We start from the raw sequence: 5440 nt of genomic DNA on the forward strand, positions 1-5440 counted from the left end.
AACAGAGCGCCATTTATCACTAACCATCGTTCACAACAGCTGCACGTTTTCGATACATGCGGTGCAGACACAGATTTAAGCGCATTTCAAATGTTGACATGTGCACATTTTAAGCAAAGCTTACTTTTATTTACTATTACTATTTAGTAGTACTTACTATTTAGTAGTGCTTACTATTTAGTAGCAGCAAATCTGCAAATAGAAAAAGATTCAAGATGCAAGAGCTTCTAGCTGCTCCTCTGAACGCACGATCGACGGTCCACTGATTGCAATGGCGATGGTACTGACGGAAACGACGAGTTCGCATGAGTCGGCGATGCGCCCGTAAAGTTGGCTTCGCAGCGGCGCGGATCATTTGACGTCATTTTTCGCGCTCGGCCAATAGAGGTGCGAGCGGCGCTGGAAAAGGTATGCGCAACTCTGCTCCCTGCGGGAGCATATACAGGAACACTACTTCTTCTGAACGGCACGCTTGGCGACGCCCCTGCGGGCGCCGGAGGCCCCGGCCAGAGCGTGCCGAACAGAAGGGTGCGGTGAAACCACGGTGCAAGAGTAAGCTATGTCTTTCACCGTGGGTTGAACGTAGCGTTGAAGTTGCGTTCGAGGATGACCGTGCCTGGATTAGCCGGAGCCACGCAGTCAGATAAATCGCGTTTGTAGTTTCCTTTTTAAATCTTATGTGCGTGCTTAACTGTGTAATTAGATAACGAAATGCAGAGCTCATATTCCGAAGAAATTGGGATTATGTACAGTAATGGGATGAGGTACAGGAATAAATGAACTGTGTGGCATAATTAGGGGTTAAATAAAACTAGGTAAACCTTTGTTTTCTTCCTTTCTCAAGGCGGTATATTGAATGCTAACAAAATTTCCCCTATGCCCTAATAACGGCAGCAATTTGACACTTGGGGAGAAGTTAGGCCACATTATTCGTTACGTGCAGCAAAATTTTTTTTTTTGTAGGTTAATTGTGTGTTTTGAAGATATTTACGGAATCGCCGTTTTCTTCCCTATTTTTATGCGTCATACACCTGAGATCGATATAGTTGGTTTTCCAGGTCCCCTGGGTGAATAAAGCAAAACACATTGTTTATGTTTGCTTGAATTTCAGAGCGTTGTCTTTGATGACCGGCCTTCATCTGTTGCATATGAGGCCGTTCTCTTTCGCGTGGGCTGCTCGCGTGTGGACTGCTCGAAGAGATACTCCGGAAAATGCGGCAAAAGATTGTGGTTATCGCATCAGACCGAAGCGCAGGCTTTCCACGCTGTGTAGATATTTCCTGGCCTTCAATGATATGCACATAATGCCTCAGTATGTACTTTGCATCAAAGTGCAGCTCACAAATAAGAGTTAGTGGCTTCCAAAGGACCGATTGATGCGGTGAAGATTAAGCTCCCACGCGCGTTGCCTTCTCCATCTTTAGGGACCCCGAAGAGCGAGAGCTTGACCTGGCCTTTCCATCTACTGTATATAGTTTTGCAACCTACAACACGACAGCAGTCCTTTCATCGAGGTGTGCTCATACTGCGCGTAAACATCGTTTGACGGTATCGTTTGACGGAATAGAGGAACCTCAATTCATGGCAAAGCAGTAGTTTTATTGTATTCTTTTTTTTTTTCGCTCATACTAGAAACAAAAATCAAAAAACGAAAACAAACAAAACAAAAAAAGCACGACGGTGTGTCGAGCAGACGACAGCTCGGCGCCGCCGTAACCACCGTCGGTTGGCGCGGTTCCGCCAGGCCGCCGAGGCACCGGATTGGCCGGAACTACAGAAGAAGGAGGTACTTTAAGAAGGCGACTGCAGCCAACACCTCCTATATGCTGCAGCACCGCCGCAAATTTCAGTCAATCTGCAATGTCGTTTTTTGCTTCACTCTCGCCGCTTGGCGTGGCCTCCGTTGGACCCACTCCCGCATTCTAGTACACTCTAGTCAGACGGCGACCCAGCTGTGGAGAGCGCATGCGCCAAGCCGGCGGCGGAGCTCGGCGTGGCGAGTCACATGATGCGTTGCCAAGGCTACGCGCAGCAGCGGTCAGTTGCAGGTCAAATTGCTGGCGACGGCGAAACTCGGCTCGACGCGGTTAGTAGAGGTATGGTGTACTGGAATGGGGCAGTGTGTCGTCCGTACAGCAAAACAATGGCAGAACCGGGGAGACTTCTGCGCTGCGATCGACCGGCGTGCTATAGCGCGCGAAATTAAACAGGTTGTGCAAAGCATTCTGCATTTATGAACTAAGACGCTCTTAAAACAATTGAAATTACCATAATTCAAAAAAAAATTAACATTACAAACTGTTAGGATATATCAAAACGGTGTCTAAGCTTGAACGTTTCCAAACACAGATCGTGCAGTGTTCCTGATTGTCTGCTCAGCGTTTCGGTTGCCCAAGACAAACACTCATCTACTCGTTCCGCTCGGTAAGCACGCATATGTTTTTTTATTATTTCGAAACACACGACGATAAGAAGCCCGGAAGGAGCACCTGCACTGTGCCTGGTGGGTTGCATGGGATTCGTTTCATGTTGCATCAGCCAGAAAGGCGGTTGCCAGGTTTCACCGAAGAAAACAAACAAATGCGCACGCAGAGATATTTGGAAATTCAGCGCTTACCGTGCACATAAAGAATGCCCAAACGCGGCAGGAAAAACCACAACAAGCAATCGGTGAGCTCCGTACGTACGTGCATGACTTCGCGACCACCGTAACTGCAAATCCCGGAGGCCCTGTGTTGCACGGTTATTTTCCCTCTTGCCAGCAATGACCCCAAGCTGCAGTGACAGGTGGCGCTGCAAAAGACCGGCGTGAAATTGAGTGAGAAAATCAGGTGTTGTGGTATTCAATGAAAACAGTGAACAGGCAGTGGCGATAAAGGGCCAGGAAATACATCGGGTAACAGAATATAAATACCTTGGTATATGGATAAACGAAGGCAATAGATATATGGAAACACAGGAAAAAACAATAACAGTGAAGGGGAAGAGAAATGGGCAGCCATAATGAAGCACAGATCGCTATGGGGATACAATATAGGTGCGAGGTGCTCCGAGGTATGTGGAAAGGTGTAATGGTTCCAGGACTTGCTTTTGGAAATGCGGTTGTTTGCTTTAAATCAGGGATACAGTCAGGACTCGATGGGAACCAAAGGTCAGTGGGTTGCCTCGCATTGGGCGCTCACGGGAAGACTACAAATGAAGCTGTGCAGGGTGATATGGCCTGGACTAGTTTTGAAGTGAGGGAAGCTCGGAGTAAAATTGAGTATGAAGAATGAATGAGGAATATGGAAGAAAGTACATGGCCTGGGAGAGTGTTGAGGTCTCTGTACAGGAAACACATTGATTCACAGTGGAGGAAGAGAACTGGGAAGCTTACGAGCAAGTATGCGGCCTCTAGGCTGGGCAACACAGCAACAAAGAAGGTCAAGCGGAAAGTCATAGAGGCTGAAAGTCACAGAGGCTGAAATAATCTCATGGTTGGCGGCAATGGAAAAGAAACCTGCCGTGAGTAAAAAACGAAATCAGGAAGGAAACAATTTATGATAACTCATAGGGAAACCTCATTACTTTTCGAAGCGAGATCGGGATGCCATAGAACACGCACCTATAAAGAGAGATATACAAGAAGAAAGAAGAAGCATGGTGCTTGTTGCGGTAAAGCTAGGGAAACTGTGGAGCATGTTTTATTAGAATGTGAAGACGCCTACCCAGCGGTCGATTTAGGCACCACTTGCCTCCTTGAAGCCCTTAGGTTCAGCGAAAGCAGTGGAAAAGTAAACATGTCCGCAATAGGGATAAGTAAGGGGCGATTGGAGAACTTGTGGAAGAAAAGTAGGGAAACGACAAAAGTCGGAGACGTACAAAAGCACAGTTCGCAATAGTGGATCAGAAAATTTGGTTGCGGGAGTTCATCGTGTTATTATTATCATTATTATTATTATTATTATTATTATTATTATTATTATTATTATTATTATTGTTGTTGTTGTTGTTGTTGTTGTTGTTTAACCTAGGTAGGACATTAGTCAGTATAATAGCCCCCGCAGGGGCGTCTGCGTCAGCAGGCGTTTGGTGTGTTGCGACACCACGGACCGGAGCACACGAGGGTTGGACCCTCCCGCGTGTAGCCGTGTGCGGCTCAGCCGTGTCTGGGGAAAAGGGGATCCTGGCGGTTGAGCCGATGCCGGGTGTTTGGACCTTTAAGGCCCCCCGGCGGAGGCAACACACCTCTTTGGCCTCTGCTTCACATAGACGGCACCCCCGGACTGACCCACCCGGGGGAAATCGGTAGTTGCCTTTTCCTGTCTCTCACTCTCCCTCCAACCTTCGTCTTTCTCTTACTTTCCATCTTTCCTGTCTTCTCCTAACTTCCGCTCACTTCCAATTTTCCAGGCAGCAAGGGTTAACCTTGTGTGAATAACCAACCTAGGTTATCTCATATCTGGTTATAGTAATAACGTACAGCTGGCGTTTGCAGGACCTGTTCTTACAGTCCCTGTAGCGTCCCCTTGTAGGACTCCACGGTGGGTGGCTGGCGTTATTGCCGAAAATTCTATCCCTTTATGGCAACCTCTTTCCCTCCGCTTCCTGATCGCCCTCAGAAAAGAGGGCGCACCGATGATGTATTCCAGTTTTTTGGTCGGCAAAAAGAATCCTTCCCACGTTTTCACGTGATCCACTCGGAAAAACCAGCTAAACCAGATCGAACAATCTCACCATTCCTTGTTTCTAAGACCCTTACCGAAGTTTTTGGCCCAGGTTATAAGGCGTCGAGGATGGCTAGCGGTGACCCCCTCTTGGAGCTCCGCGATCTGAAACAATTTGAGAAACTGCCTAAACTAGTATCATTTGGGGAGACCCAAGTAGTAGTAACCCCGCACCGCACGATGAATACCTCCCGCGGCGTTGTCTCGGACGATGTCTCGGACGTTGTCTGGAGCTCACTGAGGCTGAGCTCTTGGAGGGCTTCAGCGAACAGAATGTCATAAATGTCAAAAGAATCAAGATGAGGCGAGACGGTAAAGAAATTGCGACCAAACACCTAATACTCACCTTCAATTCAAGTGTCCTGCCCGAGTCAATCGAGGCCGGGTACATCAAGCTTCGTGTAAGACCGTATGTGCCAAATCCCTTGAGATGTTTCAAATGCCAACGTTTTGGCCACAGCTCGCAGAGCTGCCGAGGCCGCCAAACATGTGCGAAATGCAGTGCCCTTGAACACGCCACTGAAGCATGTAAGAACTCTCTACACTGTGTAAACTGTGATGGGGATCACGCCGCGTACTCGCGGTCGTGCCCCTCCTGGAAGAAGGAAAAAGAAATTGTAACCATAAAAGTAAAAGAGAAGATATCGTTCAAAGAGGCACGAAGGCGGGTTGCATACCTGCCAAAGAAAAGCTTTGCCGAAGTGGCGCGTCAGGGGCAGCGTCACAACGGCCTC

Source organism: Dermacentor andersoni, chromosome 2 (assembly GCF_023375885.2).
Source record: "Dermacentor andersoni chromosome 2, qqDerAnde1_hic_scaffold, whole genome shotgun sequence".
NCBI lineage: Eukaryota > Metazoa > Arthropoda > Arachnida > Ixodida > Ixodidae > Dermacentor > Dermacentor andersoni.